Raw genomic sequence first — 17561 nt, 5'->3', positions numbered from 1 at the left:
TTCTCCCCACTGAACTCAATTATGAAATTGCATTCCTATTGAAAGAAGTTAAAAGGCGTAAATGTAATATAACTAGAAAATATTTGGAACCACATTTGTGACTATATTTATACAGGTATAATCTTCCTCTCCCCTAACACTGAGATGGAATAGTTAGACTAACTCAGCATTCATCTGATCCAAGCATGCATTCTTGCAAAAGTGGAGCCACTTTGAAGATTTAGCTCAGTTATCACTAATAAACATTTGTTTATTGTGTTTTATAAGTCAAGTACTGTTGGTAAGTTCTTGAGATACAAAGACTAAGCAAGTTAAAGTAGTTTTAAATACTAATTTGAAAGAAGGATGTAGAAACAAATAATATTGATATGTAATAAGAGAATTATACAATAAAATGTGGGAAACAGAAAGGAGTGGCTCTCAGCTTAATCTGGCAGTTGAAGGAAAACATCAATGGTATAGAAACCTAATCATGCTTTGGAGGATGGGTGAGCATGAGGCAGATGGATAAAGCATCTAGCATGGTGAAGAATTCTCAGGTAGAGGCAACGACTGAGCAGACGCACAGAGGAGTGAAGCTAAATGATGTGTGCAGAGAGGTACAAGCATGTGATTAAAAGTCTTCCAGTACTTTTGAGAGACAAACATGGGTTGTGCATTTACTATGTGCCCAGGACACAAGAAATAGTAGCAGTGAGTAGCATTGTTCTTGAGGAAATCACAGTCAAATGTGGTACAAATAATCAGTTAAATGTGTGCACAATACTATGTGAATCAAAAGAAATACATGTTGTTGTTTTTTTACCATGGGAAATTGGAAAAGGCACTTCAGAGTAGTAATCAAACTTAGTTACATTACTGATTGAATAAGGTCTTACTAAAGAAGAGAAAAGATGTAGGGCTCCTTGCCAGGGGTCCAGCTGGTGCAAAGGTACAGATCATGAAAGGTCATGGGTTTTTTGGATATGAGGTCTGGAAGTAGATTGGATTATAATATGTGGGTGTTATATTTCAAGTTAAGAAATTTAAAGACCTTAGCCTAGGCAAGGGGATAACTGCCAAGGTTTTTCGAAAGACAAATAGATGATTAGACTCTTACTTAAAAAGGATGGTCCAGGTATAGGGCAGATCCTACTCACTGAAGAGTCTCAATGTGCTTCAGGGGAGGAGGGGAAGGTCAGAGAGTCTGTCCTGTACCTGCCATGTCTCAGTTCCCTCAGTTTAAAGTATTCAGTATGCCAAGGGACCATATTTTGGGGAAGTGTTGTGAACTGCATCACTGACATGGCAAAAAGGTAAAATTATACTGGCCTTTAAGAAATATAAAAGAGTATAAATTATTTAGCTTTAAAGTTATTGTTTATATATAATAATAAAGGGCTGAATTCAAGGAGCATCTTTTTCCAAAACAGAGAGATTCAGAGAAGACTCTAAACTGCAGTCTGTGCTAAGTTTCCCCGTTTATCACCCTTAGCTCATACTCTTCTTTTCTATCACATTTTTCTCCTCTTCATCAAACCTAGTACAAAAAACTGAGGCTTCACTCTTTGTTTATTTCATCATAAAGTCTTCCATGTCATATAAAATTTATATTAAATAAATGTGAATGCTTTCTCCTGTTAAAAAATAAATAAATAATGACGGTCTATAGGATTATAAACTACATGGGGAGAGAGTAATGTTAGGGCCAGTGATGGGAAACTATTGTATTTGCATCTGAGCAGTGATGAGACCTGGAACAAAGCAGGCGAAGCAGAATAGAAAGCTCATCTGCAGGGAAACAAAGAAACCAGTATGGTGTACCTATGATCTGTCTTCTCAGGTTGTAGCCCCAGGATCCAGCACCGTTGCTGGCACGTTTTGTTCCCATTTAGTACCAGTTGTCTGCCTACTTGGTGGTTTTAGAATCGCCACCATTTAAATGTTTGTTGGCAAAAGATGATACTATTTAGCCAGAGAAAGAAGAGAACAAGATCAGATGATACAGCATGGAATATAAATATTTAAAGAGGATACAGAAAAGGAAAACAAATGATCAGAACCAGAAAAGCATATCATCCTGAAAGTAGAAAGAGAGAGAATGTCAAGAAGTAGGGTATTCAACAGTATCAACTGTTGCAGATAGTCCGGTGGGAAGGTAGAGAAAATAGACCTTTGGATTTACCCATTAGAATGTTACTAACTATAGCAAAAGCAGTTTGACTGAAGTAGGGTTTTTTTTTGTTTTTTTTTTTTTTTGTATTTTTCTGAAGCTGGAAACGGGGAGAGATAGTCAGACAGACTCCCGCATGTGCCCGACCAGGATCCACCCGGCACGCCCACCAGGAGGCGACGCTCTGCCCACCAGGGGGCGATGCTCTGCCCCTCCGGGGCGTCGCTCTGTTGCGACCAGAGCCACTCCAGCGCCTGGGGCTGAGGCCAAGGAGCCATCCCCAGTGCAGGGCCATCTTTTTGCTCCAATGGAGCCTCGGCTGCGGGAGGGGAAGAGAGAGACAGAGAGGAAGAAGAGGGGGAGGGGTGGAGAAGCAGATGGGCGCCCTCCTGTGTGCCCTGGCCGGGTATCGAACCCGGGACTTCTGCACGCCAGGCCGATGCTCTACCACTGAGCCAACCGGCCAGGGCCTGAAGTGGTTTTAATTGGTTGAGAACTTAATTATGTTTTCCTTTTAAATTCTAGGAAAGTCTAGACAAAGCATGGTCCATGGACTAGTGTCCAAACATAAGCAAGTTATTACAGTTCTGCAACAAGTGAAGTACAGAAATTGAAAGTGTTTTGTTTTGTTTTGTTTTTTTAATCTTGAGAGCAATTTAAAGTTGTCCTGACATCCGAGGCAGCATCCTGGAATGTGGTCGAATTTAGTGGGTCTCCTGTAGTTGAGCTGTACCTAAGTCCTGCTCTGTAGGATCAGGTATCAGGTTATGACATGTGAAAAATCAGATGGTCAACAAAAGCCTGTCCTGATCATCTGAGCCTCAAACAGATAGTTTGAGATGTGCTATTATCTAGAATAATGCTAAGAATAAGAAAACTGGTGAACATATTTTGCTTGATTCTGTTGGTGCATCTGGACTTTCTCTTTTTTGTATGCAGTTTCCCTTGACCATTTTGTTGTGCCTTCCTGCCCTAGCCTCCCCCTCACTCTTGGATACACCCTATGGTGACAACCAGGAAGGGCTCTTGACTAAACATGGTTTGATTGGCTTGACTGCTGTTTTCCTGTGCCCCACAAGCATATGGACTACTCTGGGGCCATGGCAAATGTGTGCTACAACTGTTATTAAAAGGGAAATAAGCCACTGAAGGGACACCACGCACATAAAAAAAAAGCCTAAGGATAAAACTCTAGTACTGTAACAAAGAATTCTGTTTCTCAAATGGCTTCACAAAGGGAAACGGGCCACACAGTTTATCCCGGTGTCAACACTGACTCTGTTCTTGGATATTTATCTCTGAATGTATTTATGCATTTCCTCCCAGAAGGTTTTGTGAAACAAGGTTTGAACAATAGTCGTGCTGTAATTACTTGCACATGCAAAAGCACGTTCCGAGTGCTGACAGGAGATTCTGCAGGCTCTGTGATATAATAGGCTGAACTTGCAAGTTTGGAGGATTTCTCTTTTATTGTCCCATCTTCAGAGATTCAGTGTTAAAGGGAGGGACATTCCCTGAGGCAATATCAGTGCACTGTAGAGGTTTATGAGCCAAGATATACATCAAAAATAATTTTAATAAAGCTTGACAGATATATTGTATTAATAGTGCTGACATAGTGAAGCAGGACTTATGTAGGGAATATGACATAATGGTATTTTTTATGAGGTATGAGGTCATACCGATATTTGATTATGAGAAAGATGGAAGGGATGTATTATTACATACCACGGATTTTCTCCATTGTTATCTTTGTGATTACAAGCAAGGGTTATTCCACTTCGCATGTATGCATTTTACCTCTTCATCTTCATGAGTGATCTTCAGGGCAAACAGTGGATCAATCCCAGATGCTTAGAAAATAGTAATGATCACACACACTATCAAAACTCTATATTTTCTTGTGTCTTGATCAGATAGCCAAGAATGAAAATGGGCAGTTCAAAGTGTCAGTAATAAGATAATGATGACTTTGACATTCATATGTAGGTAAAGCTGTCGCCTAAATCAATGGAGACCTCAAGTTAACATCAGTTGACACTTAATGGTTGGCATAAACAGATTTTTAAAAATTCATTTTTACCCCTGATAGAATATGCTGCATGTCAAAAGTCCCTCTGTCATATTTAATACTCAGCAGATAGTGGGATTTTATATGGAATTTTTTTCTTCATCAGTTCATAGCATGAAAGAAGCCACCAAAGCAAACTTCTATGCATTCATTTCATATAAGATTTTGGGCAATTAAAAAGTTCATTTATTGGATTTTAAAGCTTTCATAAATTTATTAATTATGACATTATTCTGCATATTATTCATAGAGTAGGTAGAAATACGGGTAGCTCCATGGAGAAATGTATTTGTTTATAAGTAATGGGTGTTTAAAATTTCCTCTTTTGCGGGCTTTCTAAAAACACATTCTTTTACTAAAAATACATCTAGATTTGAGGCAACATTTATTTTACTGTTTTTCAATGCAAATGGGTAGCATTTGTTAAGAAGTAAAAGATTTTACAGTGATTCTAAAAATAGCAGAGAACCAAGCACTCTGAAGAGATCCTCATTCCTTTCTTCTTAGGATTTTGTTGCTGGGCCAAAAACTCAACTTGCTCGTAATAAAGCAGGTTATTTATTGAAAAGATGAATCTCATGGTGTCCAGCTGCATTTATAGACAGAGGATAACTATATAAAATATTTATGACACTATTTCCATAAGATATCACAGATATCTATGTATTTTGGAATGGAGAAAAAGTACCCTGATCTGTTGGCTAGGATGGCAAATACAATCCGGATTGAAAGTCATTTTTATTTGTGCAGTGTGCCCGCGCCCGTGTGTGTGTGTGCGTGCGCGCGTGTGTGTGTGTGTGTGTGTGTGTGTGTTAAAGTGAAAGCTTTTCTCTAGTGAAAGTATGATATACCAGTTATTTAGTACATTATAAAACTTTTAACTTCCAACTATGCAAGGTCTTCCTCATGATCTCAATTTATAGTTTGTCATTTGTGTTGTGCTCATGGGACAAAAGAAACTGGGAAAATGAGATAATCTTATGACTCACTCAAGCCAATTGTACATTTCTTCTCCTTAAATTACCAAAAAAAGTTCGAATAAAAATTGATACTCTAGCTTAAATCACCTGGCTATTTATTTTTCTTTGTGATCAGAAAAGTAATTTTATGCATTTTGACATATCTCTTTCTGATTATAAAGTCAATACGAGCTCAACCAAAAAAGAAATGAAAGTTGAAAATGCCAAATAGTACAAAGATGAAAATAACCCTAAATTTCCATTTCCCAGAGATATCATGTCAAAACTTTGATTCAAGTCTGTTTGTACCTCTAACATATTTTATATTCTATACAACTAATCATATGAGATAGTTAATATTGAATTCTACTTTTCATTTTAAAATTATAAGTATTTTCCCACATCATAGCATTTCTTTTAAAAATCACTCTAATTTCCTAAAGATTTCTTTTAAACCTAAGGTAATTTTTTTGCTGCTAATACATCTGGGGATCTTTCACAAACAGTCAATTCCTGAACATTCTTATTAATTGCAGTGAACAGCTGTCTTAAGTAGTTTATGTGTATATGGGTATGTTTAGCTTAACACATTTTGCACCTGACTGTCTGTCATAGGAGTCCCATGACTTCCTTATCATGTATTTAACTGTTAAAATTTATTAATTGGTTTATAAATACTGCAGACAGGTATATGAATTAGAAGCAGATATTTTTTCAAGGGGGGGGGAAGGTGTAGACATAAAGTGGAGGTAGGAATGAGGCTGATTGAATAATATTTATTGGCACTTGGAGAATACTTCCCAATAGGTCAAAAATCTGGATCCAAGCCAATTGCAAACTAGTGTACATTGGTTATAACTGGCCCACAGACATGTTTTATTTGGCATGAACTCTTACATTTTCAAATCATGTCCTAAAATTGTCAGGATTAACATAAAATAATGGATTTCTACAACTTCTTTGACAATATGGATAATTGAGTGTATGTTCTGCATGGCAGAAATGACCTGGGATTAAATAATTTTTAGACTGAGATTTTTTTTTTTTTTACCTTAAACATCCATGCTGCAATTTGAAACACATCTGTTCATCCCTGGAGTTGGCCTGATTCTGAAATTGATATTGCTGACCTTCTATCATTATCATTGGCTCTTTTTCACATGATAGAGAAGTTATTCTCCATACCTAAAAGTGAAAAATAAGTAGGGTCATGTTTCAAGAAAAAAAATGATAAAAATAAGAAAGATCACTTTTTATAAGTTTAGACTACTCTAAATACTTAATGTGTAAATTACATCTATGTTTTCAATCCTCCCTGAGGAGGTAGATGAGATGAATGAATGCAAGAGTTGGCAAGTACCCATGGATATCAGCATCAGAGTAGACAATATACCTACCTGCCCAATTGTTGTTTGTTTGCTTTTGATAGAAGGAGGCTTATAGAGATATTTGGCTCTTAAAAATGTATCCTAATGCTTACAAACATGGCCCAGTACTTAATCAAATGACTCAAACCCATATGACTAACTTATGTTTAGGTAGATTTGAAGGTATTTCCACAAATTTTTGATAAACAAGATACTTTTCATGTAAATGCCCTGAAGCTTTGGTTCTTTTAGATTTTTCATAAAGCATTTGAGCACCTAATTTTTTAAAAGAAACTGGAAATTTTAATGAATTACTCCTAGATGGATAAAGTGATGCACCAGGGTTGATAAAGTTGACATCATCTTCCCCAAGTGTCTATTATTGTCAGAAAAGTTCCTATTCAATAATTCCTATTATGAAATTGATAAATTTCACCACTGCTCTGCAAACTCTGACTTGTTATTGGGTGAGTTTCCCTTTGTGAGGTAGAGGATCAGATCAAGCAGCTAGCTTTTGGCAAACATCATGTTCTAGACACACCCAGCTTTCCTCCAGGGTTATATACCATAGTGCTCAAAATAAGTGACTTCACACTTATTTTACAACTATATTTATTAAGTTAATTTAAAATATGTAAACTAATTTATTGTAAAATTTAAAATTGTTTCCCTCAAGAGAGCCCAGAATATTAGGTTAGGAGTTTTTTGGGGGTTTTTTACGCGCAACATTGACTCAATTTCAGGGGGCAGGGAATTTAATGTCAGCATCCCATAATTTGAGCTGGTGTCATTTTCTTTCTAGTTTTCACTGTTGAGTCAAAAATGTATTTGAGAGATTACAAATGTCAGAGTATTTCCAACAGAGAAATAGTTTGTGGATCAGTTTCATCTATCAAACTTTTATTTTGTCTTCATTCCAATGTCTACAGTTGAATTTCCTTTTTGGTGCTCAGGGACACTGCCAACTAATCTATTAGGAACTGAGCTTAACAATTTGAAGCAGCAAAATCACTTTGTAACCTTGTTATAAGTCTTTTTCTTTCTGTGTTGCTTCCATCCATACTTCTCCCATTTCATTGCCTCTGTTTCTGCTAAAATCTAAATTCTAATCAATTCAGGTATTGGCTGTTGGCCACTCAAGTCAACTTTCCCAGGTTTAGGCTCTGTGCTGTCAGGAACCCTGAGAACATCTTCATCACATCCCATTTTATTAAACTCTGTTCATACACCCCAACAGTATATTGCTTGCCAATTACACCAATAATCTAGAGTATTTACTGAAGTGTTTTTCTTTCCTAGTAGATCTAAACTTGATGTGACAGATTTCCATCTACAAGAAATTGACAAGGCTGAAGTCAGCAGCTTAGCCTTAAGTCTTCAAACTCTTTCTCACCTTGCTGCCTTGTGTCATTACTTCCCACTCATGTCCAGTTTTGTTAAAGCAGATTTATTCAAGCTCTGCCTCACATAAACATTTTTGTGAGTTTCTCTGTCATTTTCTTTACCTGCTATGCCCTCCTAGTCTCTCATTATCAAACTATCTCTTTTCTCATTCAAAACTTATGAAAACTTAACTTTTTGACCCTTCTAGTGCCTCCAGGAAACTCCTTTGAGCTTAATCTGTTTTTTGACTCAGTCTCTTTTTAGAACCTCTCTAAACTGTGCTTTTAACATATTCCTGTGGAGTTCTTCATATGTTGCTTTGAAGTATCCACATTTCCTGTACAATGAGCCACCTCACCCTAAAGATAGTAACTTAGTACCCATCGAAGAAATATGCCTTCCAACTTTAATATATCTCAAAGCAAGAAGTATTAGAATCTGGGTATGGTAGATATTGAATAAATATTATTACTGCTGTCATATATTTTTTCTTTTCTTTTCATCCTATCATGTATGAAATGGTAGGGAGGGGTAGTATCTATATGTGGTATAACATCTTAAACTTTATTGTAAATAATGTCCTAAATTTTTAATGGTTTTAGAAAAGGATATAATTAGGTCCTTCTAAAATTCTACCTCTCCCACCAGAAAAATTAAATTAAATTCTCAGTGCATGTGATTACCTAACAGAACTGTAGCTCCATTGTATGCTTGTTGGTACATCCATGCAGAAAGACATTTATGACAACTAAAAGATTAATGACTGAATATAGGCTGAAAAGCCATGCATTTTCTAAGCTATCACCTAGACAATGTAGTAGCTTGAAATCTGTTGAAAAGGACTGAGTCTGCATTTGTATTTAGATTACCAAAATAGCTATATCTATATCATTTATCTCTATATAAATATCTATAACTTTACTACAGTTACTACAGCAACTTTTCTTTCATATCTACTTTTGTTTTAGAACTCATCTATCCAGAGACTTTTTGACTTCATGATCACAAGAGAGTTCAGTGAATTATTAATGGAGACATCTCAGTGTGGCTTCATAGTCTTTGAGTACCAACACTGTAGATTTCCTTAAGTATGGTTAAATAGAACAGAAAGATTTGCCAGAATCTTGAGAATAGATTTACTGTGTGTTAAAAGAATTATTAAATAGAGACCTTGGCTGGTTAGCTCAGTGGTAGAGCATCTGCCTAACATGTGGATGTCCCAGGTTTGATTTTCAGTCAAGGCACACAGAAGTGACCATCTGCTTCTTCACCATGCCCCCTCTCCTTTATCTCACTCTTCTCTTCCCACAGCCATGGCTTCGTTGGAGCAAGTTGGCCCTGGGCACTGAGGATGGATCCATGGCCTCACCTCAGGTGCTAAAATAGCTTAGTTGCCAAGCTAGAAAGAACCATCCCCAGATTATCAGAGTATCCCCATCAGGGGGCTTGCCAGGGGCCCATGAGGGAGTCTATCTTTCTGCCTCCCTGCTTCTCACTTAGAAAAAGAAAAAGAATTATTAAAGAGAAAGGAAAGAAGTGAAGGGAAAAGAATCTACCTTCTTTTGTAAAGTGCTTGCATTCTGTGTTTACAATTAAGCTGTTCTGTAATTAAAATAATTTCCACTGAGAGACATTAATAGTTCATGCCCATGAGTAAAAAAAAAAAAAAAAAAAAGGCTATTGTCACTATTGTCACGAATGAACGATTGAAAGAAAGGTCATATTCAACATGTTTTAGATCCTATGAGAAATCTTTAAAAACAAACCAGGCATGAAAAAGACAATCAGTAGGTTTAGCCAAGGGTCATTTTAGCAATCCATGAGACATATTAGCTCATGCATTTATTCATTCCTTAATTCAGCAAACATTTATTGACCGCTAACTCTTTGGCAGGTGCAATGGGTACAATGATGAATGAGGCTTAGCCTTGCCCTGAAAGAATTCCTATTCCAAAGTGGTTACAAGAGACATGAATAGTAGAGGATGGTAAGTGCTAAGATTGAGGTATGCATGGATCATAAGAATGCAGGTGTGCATTGACACAAGCTCATCCCTTGTTGACCCTTTCTGCTTTAGAATACTTTATTTTTGCCGGTGGTGAATTTAGCTTCAACAGGGGTATCAATTTTAATGGAGAAATGAAAACTCACTGTTTAGTTATTTAGAAGATAAAACTACATAAACAAGTAGTAAATATGTTAGGCATAAAGTACACATTAATATTACAAATAATATTTTGCACATTATGTACGTATATAATATAAATATATGCTATACCATAAGCATGTTATTTATGTAACATGGTGGGAGGAGAATATTGAGAAGAGAAGATTGATGGCTATAATGTAGAGTTTACTAGACCAAGAATAGGATATAAAGATAACTAGGATGTAATTATTACTTTAACCCTAATTAGTTGTCTGAATGAATTTATTTTTTTGCCTCCTTGATTGCACATGTTAGAGTAGATAAAATGCTTTATTGGGAGTGAAATTCTTAATGTGGCAATTATTAGGATTCTAGACATAGGACCTAGAAACTAAGATATACATTACATAGGCACACACACACTTAGGACTGCATATCTAGACATACAGATCTGTGTGGAAAAGGGATGGGCAAGTAATCACTAGCAATTAAAAGTTGGAAAATCTATTGCCTGTATTGCATACTCCTAAGTGATTTTTATATGTGGCTTTAGAATCTATCCATCTTCTGGTTATAACTCTTCTGGCTGTAACTATTATAATCGGGTTCACATCTAATTCAGAGGTGACACAGTTTACTTAATTTACTCTTACTCTTTGCTAAATCAGTTTGTTGCTCATTTTATAAATCATTTCAAATTCCAAAGACACTATTGACCAGTAGGATACCTGTATGCTTAATGAGTTTCCCTGGGCCTCCTAGAATTAAATTTGTGTGTTGGGCAGATTCAAGCACCTCTATCTACCATGCTGCGTTTTCTTCCACAATTCATAATTTTAATTTTGGCACTCAAGAAGTTTTTGGTAATATTACCAGAGATAATGGATGACCTGCTCAAGCAATGGAATCTGCAGTGTTCTTTACAGAATCCCACATTTGATTGACATGTGCACCCTAAAATAATTGGCATACTACCTTGTTAGAGAGCATAGTGCCATCTAACAGCCAGGCAGGAAGTTAGGCTGAAAAGTGATCATAAATGGAGTTAGCTGGGGGTGTTCAAGAACGAGTTTCAGGCTTTCTGGACTAAAGGGAAGTAAATACTCTTATGAAAATATTTTGCTTATTTAATGCAAAACTTCCCATTGAGTATATAACTTTTAAAATATATCTCAGGCAAATTGGCAGACTCTTTTGCTACCTTGGAGAAGTGAATTTTAAATTTTAATTGTATAATAAAGTTTCATAACAGCATAATGTTTATATTTGCATTGCAGTTTGCTAAATCAATATTATGGTGGTTTTAGTATATCAAATCACACGGTCAGTTGGCTTTTGTGTGTGGAGTAGAATGAGTAGAGAGTGTTATTCCTCTGTCACTTCTTACTGATGAAGTTTTCTGAGTTATCTCGTCAGTAGAATGGAGATGATGAGAAGTGAGAATGAAGTATGGTTACATGACATAGAACTATGAGGATATCAATGTAAAAAACTGTAATATTCTATATTATACCTATGATGTTCTTGACTATATCTGCTTTGAGGAATAAGCTTTCCTCACGATGCACTGCAACAGACTTCTGCAGACAAAGGAAAACACATGGGAGTAACTGGTGTTTTAGTCTTTTCAACTGTTTTTTAAGTACGTGTGCCGTACTCTTTGGAAATGTGTGCTTTCTAGGCTGCATGTAAGGTACACATAGGGCTGAATCCTAACTGCAGGTTTATCTCCACCCATATTCTAAACTGCTAAGTTAAAGAATAGTGAGGACAGAATACTCTTTAAAGAGAATTTGGTCTTTAAAAAAAATGTTCAGTAGACATCACAATCTGTACTTTTCTTTAAGCATTCTCCAAAACATAGTAAGATTTTTGCTCTAGACAATCAATTAAAGCCAATACAAGTATTCCAAATGATTGCATTATTTCTACTGGAACACTTCAGATTTAATAAGCCCTAGTGCAATATTTCTAAAGTGAATACCAGCAGTTCTTTCTAATACAGAGTCTACCAGGATGAAGTTAAAAGTGAACACTTTTTTATCCATCAATCTCTTTACCTGGCCAATTAATACTTGAAAACCACTGGCAAAAGAAGCTTTCTTTTTCACAAACTCAGTTCTTGTACACATCATTTTTTTATTGATTTTATATGAGGACAGACTGTGCTTCTGTTACTTGTACTTTTATTGTACCCTGTTGACTTCAAAACTGCATTTCTCTTTGTTGGATTTTTTAAATGACTATGGTCCACTTTACAGCCTAAAAGGATATTCCACCCTTTTGTTGATTGGCTAATGTCATTCACAGAGAATTGCTTTTGTTCTTACTATTTAAGTTTACTTTGGTACAAAAACTTATATTTCTAATGTTAGTTTTTCATAATTTTTTAATATTATGCAGGTAACATAAACAATTTAAAGGACTAATTAACTCCTTAACTATTTCTCTAAGACGAAGTCAAAGGTAAAACGTTCTAAATATTACTATATTATTATATGCACACAATTTGTTTTCTTTTCCTGTGTCAATTCCTTTAGTCTTATATTGTGACAAAAAGTTTGTCTCTGTGAAGTAACATAGATGGTCAAATTCATACTCCATCCAGGAGTCTGATACATTCTAATGAGATGTGAATACATTTTACCCAGTAATGCATAGTAATCTATTTTCTAATTTATTTTACTGAATTTCCAGAAAGAAAAATAAACCTATTCTTTATAATTTTATTTTTCCAAATTCAAATTATTATTGTCCTGTGATATGAAAATATTTAAATACTCTATGTGAACGCTACTGAAATTCATAAAATCATTGAAATTAATGAAACAAAGTAATGGGTTCATAGGGACAAAATAAAATGACTTAACTATTGTCAGATGTCATAATTGCTTTAGCCTGTTGCATAAATCACCATGGGAGTATCATTATCATATGTGATTAATGATACTTCATGTTGTGAATCTGATTACAACCATAAAACAAAGAAAATAAAGAAAAAATCACCATGAACACCTTGCATGAAGAGGTTGGGATGTCTCTTCTAAATTATAATTTGATTACTCAGCAAGTCTATTAAACACAATTCCTTGAAACTCATAGAAGCCGAACAGCAATTTTCCTGATGATGTTCAGATTCTTTTCAACCTTTTTTTTTTTTTTTTCATAATAACTGTTTGAACAGTTTTAGGGACAGAATAATCTATTTTTCTCAAACCCATTGTTTAATTTGGAAAGTTCTAATTCCTTGTTTTTGGTCCTAAGTTACCTCCTACTTAAAAAGGGGGAGAGCTTTCTTTTCACAGTAGTAGTCTTTGATTTATTCAGAGATAACATTAAATCTTGTTATTTTGAGAAAAGATTTGTTGTTGTTTTTTTTTTTTTTTACAGAGACAGAGAGAGTCAGAGAGAGGGATAGATAGGGACAGAGAGAGTGATGAAAAGCATCAATCACCAGTTTTTCGTTGCGACACCTCAGTTGTTCATTGATTGCTTTCTCATATGTGTCTTGACCGTGGGCCTTCAGCAGACTGAGTAACCCCTTGCTCAAGCCAGCGACCTTGGGTCTAAGCTGGTGAGCTTTGCTCAAACCAGATGAGCCCACGCTCAAGCTTGCGATCTTGGGATCTCAAACCTGGGTCCTCCGCATCCCAGTCCGATGCTCTATCCACTGTGCCACTGCCTGGTCAGGCAAGAAAAGATTTGTTAATATGCCTTTAGTTCTTCAATTTCCAAATAATTGATGTCCCTTTAATAATTAATTTTTATATTTTTGGTAGCTATTTTTTTAATTTTATAATTGAAATTATTGAGATAACACTGGTTAACATAATTATACAAATTTCAGGTGACCACTTACATATTTTCATTTGAATTATATTGCTAAAACTTTACTGGTATTCCACAAAAGACTCAAGTGAATGCATTACCTATTTAATATATAAATTATCAATATTTAAAAAGGTAAGTTTTACCTAGTTAAGACATTCTTCAAATTTTAAGAACCATCTATATGTATGAATAATATTTAATTATAAATTACTGTTTATTATCCATTAGTCATGAACTAATTCATTAATATACATAATATATTCTGCTTGATAACGCATCCATTGTCTTATTCTTTTAGTTATATAAATTTACAATAATAAACCTATTTTAATTATAGCAGTCTATTCTTAAATTGTCTGACTTATTTACCTTCCCATCTACATGAATCTAAATCAGATTTATTTCTCAGATGAGTATGAATTGGTCAAAGGATATAAGGAAAATTCTCCAGCTGCCTATTTGTGCTGAGGATAAGGCTGCATGTCTAAAAAAATTTTAAATCCTCTGTTCATTGAAATTCAACAAATATTAATTGAACACAGAAAACTTGTCTCAGGTTCTCTGACAGGCAGAATGAATTTAAAGATTCAGCAGGCATGGACTCTTGCTGTAAAAATTGCATAATAAGAGACAAAGTAATGTAAGAAAATGAAGAAGCTACAGGGAAATGAGTAAAATGTATAACAGGGTATTTGCCCAGCTAACTCCAAGAATATGTGGTAAACTCTGAATCAGTGGTGAAGGCAATAGTTGGCAAGCCTACTTGGACAAAACCATGATATACTGATGCCAGGACTAAATTTACACTGATAAAATTGAGTTTTCCAGGTGGGTGATATTGCAGGTTATTCCACGCAGATGGGATTGTGAAGGACAAAGGTATGAAGTTGCATGTAAAACACACACACACACACACACACACACACACACACACACATATTAGAGCAAATATATTGGAGAAGTGAGCCTGATCTGGTTGTGAGTCTTGACCTCGTCATAGGTCATCTTCATACACCTTTAGCTAATCTCCATACCTGGTTCATTGTGCCACTATTTTAGAAAAAAAATAGAATTAACCAAAGCAAAATATTTTTGTGGATTTAATAAAAGTAAAAGTTGAAGAAAAATAACAGTAACTACTTTTTTTCATTGTCACCGCTTGTTCCCTATTCCTAGTTGTAAATTCTTGTTTAGCATTTCCCATGTTAAAATGGTGGGACAATAAACAATTTACAGTCACATATTATTTATTTAGTACCAACTGTATGCAATGCTATTTGCTTATCACTAACATCATTCTGAAGGCATGTTTTTCATGTTGGTCAGTATGAGAGGGGCTGCAAAATATGGTACTACTTTATTGAAAAAGGGAAAATAGATCACAATAAATTGCAAACGCATCAGGGAGTTTACTCTTAAGCCATAGGAGAGCATCACAGTGAGGTTTCATGTAGAATAAAAGCAAGAGATGGAAAGAAGCACTCTGTGGGAGATGGCAAATCATAAAAATATAGACATGTTGCAGAAGATTTAGAAATAGTCACCTATGTCAACCCACTGTGAATTTGATAGATAGTTTAAGATTTGTGCAGATTCTGTCCTGAATAATTCAATCAGGTCTTAGTTGTGTTCGAGGATAATAAAATGGTAGCCTTGCCAGCATGGGCAAGTGGTATTTTAATGACCAGTTATTTTTTTTTATTTTATTTTGTGGAATTAGAAATTTTTTATATATCTTTGAAAAAACAAACTGAAATATTTATCTCATTTTTAGGATCTTACAAAAATATGCAAAGCGATGTGAAAAAAGGGAAAGTTCTAATGGAAATTTATTTAAAATATCAGAGGTTAATCATATATCATTATAAGACTATTGCTAACTTTTAGGTTTCTAAAGATGAACATGTGTTAAAGCATAGAGCTTACCTTGTTGAGAATTTCAAATAAACCGACATTTTACTAAGTATCATCCATGTTTTTACTAATCTAAGGACAAGAAGAAATGAAAAGGGAAAACAGACCTTTGAGCTGTTTCCTTGTAATTTATCCAAGAAGATGAATTGAGCATAAACATATGAAAAATATAAAGAATAAAAATATAATTGCCAAACTATTTAGTTAACTTTGTAAATATAGTTAAAAAAAAAAGAATTAGCATTATTTTTTCAGTGAATAAATTGCTGCTAATAGACATTAATTAAACAAGATTATAGGTCAAATTTTATCCTACAAAAAATAATCTACAACTATTATTGATAACTACTTATTTTAAATAATTATAGTATAAAGATATGAATTATCTGCCTCTTACTGTTTAATGTGTTAGTTGTTTTCAGTGCTTAAAGCCCATTTCATCCACACACGTTTATTTATAAATGTAATATGTTTATTTGTAAAATGTGATATTTTTCAGCATAACTAAATTAATCCTGATTAGTACCTGTTGTTATGCCAGCCCAGTACACTGTAGTTAAATTGTAAGTAGATCTTATCTGATGAACAATGGCTGATGTTTTATACTTTATATGTTGTATCTATTAGATATGGAATTTTAACTTGTTGTTTGTATTTTATAATATAATTTTCCATCCTAACTTTATTAACTTGAAAAAAATAGAAAATGTAAACCTTACTTCTAATGGAAAAACTAAGTATTATTCTAGTTATATGTTTATTTAGATTTTTGTTCTTATATCTTAATGCTTATAAATCTTATATTTCTACATTATCAGTTTTCTTTTCACTCTAACATAAATTATATTTTCTGCTCTTTATGTTTTATTGAAGGATTTTGAGGAAATTAATACCATAAACTGGTTTCTGGCCCCTCTGGGTGCTCTGTTAAGAGTAGACTGTAAAGGGAAGAGAAGAAGGAAGCATATCAATTAGACTTTGCCGTCATCACAAGAGACTTTGGGGCTTGGGACTAATGAAGTGGTTGCATTCTGGACATGTTTTGAATGTAGAAACCAACAAGTTGTGGAATGAGAGAGAAAGTAAGGAATCTGTGGCTACTTCCAGGTTTCTGCTCTTAACAGCAAGAAATACGTTGCTGCCATTAACTGAGACTGTAAGGAATGGAAGTGGTACAGTTTGGGAGAATATAAGATCAGTCAGGGACAGATAAAGTTTTAGAGACCTTTTATACAAGTGGAGATATTGAGTAGGCAGTTAAATTTAAGTGTTAAAAGTTCAAGAGAGAGGTATGGTCTGGATATATATAAGTGGGAGGCATAAGAATATGAATGATATTTAAAGCTGGAAGATTAAATGACACTAGCAAAAGAGTAAGCAACCGTATATGGAGAAGAGTAGAGATCTATTGACTTAATTTTAAGAAATCTTACAGAGTGGATAAATTAACAGACTCAGGAAGAGCAACCCATGAGACAGAAGGAAAATCATGAGACCCTAAAGTCTTAGAAGCCAAGTGAAAAAAATCTGTAGCAAGTAAGAACATATGAGAACCATGTTAAATTTTGCTTATTGGTTAATATAAAACAAGGGTGAGAATAGACTATTGAGTTAAGTAACATGGATATATTCAGTCATCTTGACTAACACTTTTGTTGAGGCGGTGAGCATTAAAGTCTAAGTAGTTTTAAGAGAGAAAAGATTTCGAGACTATCATGCTAAGTGAAATAAATCA

General features: G+C 34.7%; 1 protein-coding gene across 1 annotated transcript in view; it reads left to right on the top strand.

The window, feature by feature from the left end:
- The window catches only part of GPC6 (glypican 6), a 1355246-nt gene that overhangs the window by 714160 nt on the left and 623525 nt on the right, over window positions 1-17561 (top strand). The window lies entirely within an intron of this gene.

This window comes from Saccopteryx leptura, chromosome 4 (assembly GCF_036850995.1).
Source record: "Saccopteryx leptura isolate mSacLep1 chromosome 4, mSacLep1_pri_phased_curated, whole genome shotgun sequence".
Classification (NCBI taxonomy): Eukaryota; Metazoa; Chordata; class Mammalia; order Chiroptera; family Emballonuridae; genus Saccopteryx; species Saccopteryx leptura.
The sequence above is the reverse complement of the archived record's forward strand: the minus strand, read 5'-3'. Positions and strand labels throughout refer to the sequence as shown.